Here is a 465-nt window from a genome sequence, read left to right as displayed (position 1 = left end):
CGGTAACGGCAATGTACCCATTGTACACATTGTCAGAGTACTTGTGCGTCCATTGTCAGAGTAGGCCTACTACCTATTATCTACCTTACAATTTGAATCCTGCGCCATGTCGGTTGTATGTACGTTGTATCACTCTTACTGTCTGTCTGAAACTTTACACTACATCATCACATCATCACAACAAACCAACCTGTTACCAAGACGACGATAACGATGAGACGGTCGTCCCGAATATGGACACAACGCCAGTGTGACGTAATCTCACGACAGCATGACATCACATCCTACCTATAAATTCTAGGATGCCGTCAGATCGCACCAGTTCGACGGCTTCCATCCTCAACACAACCCACGCCGCCAAAATGACCACCACTTAATCATACTTATAAACTAGGCCCATTCATCATAACTACTTAGGTGATTCCTGCCTTCTCCTTTTCTCCCATTCTGCAGGCTCTGCCATGA

Source organism: Gymnoscopelus microlampas (genome assembly GCF_963454915.1).
Source record: "Gymnoscopelus microlampas genome assembly, chromosome: 23".
In the NCBI taxonomy this organism is placed as follows: Eukaryota; Metazoa; Chordata; class Actinopteri; order Myctophiformes; family Myctophidae; genus Gymnoscopelus; species Gymnoscopelus microlampas.
Note: the sequence above shows the minus strand (reverse complement) of the source record.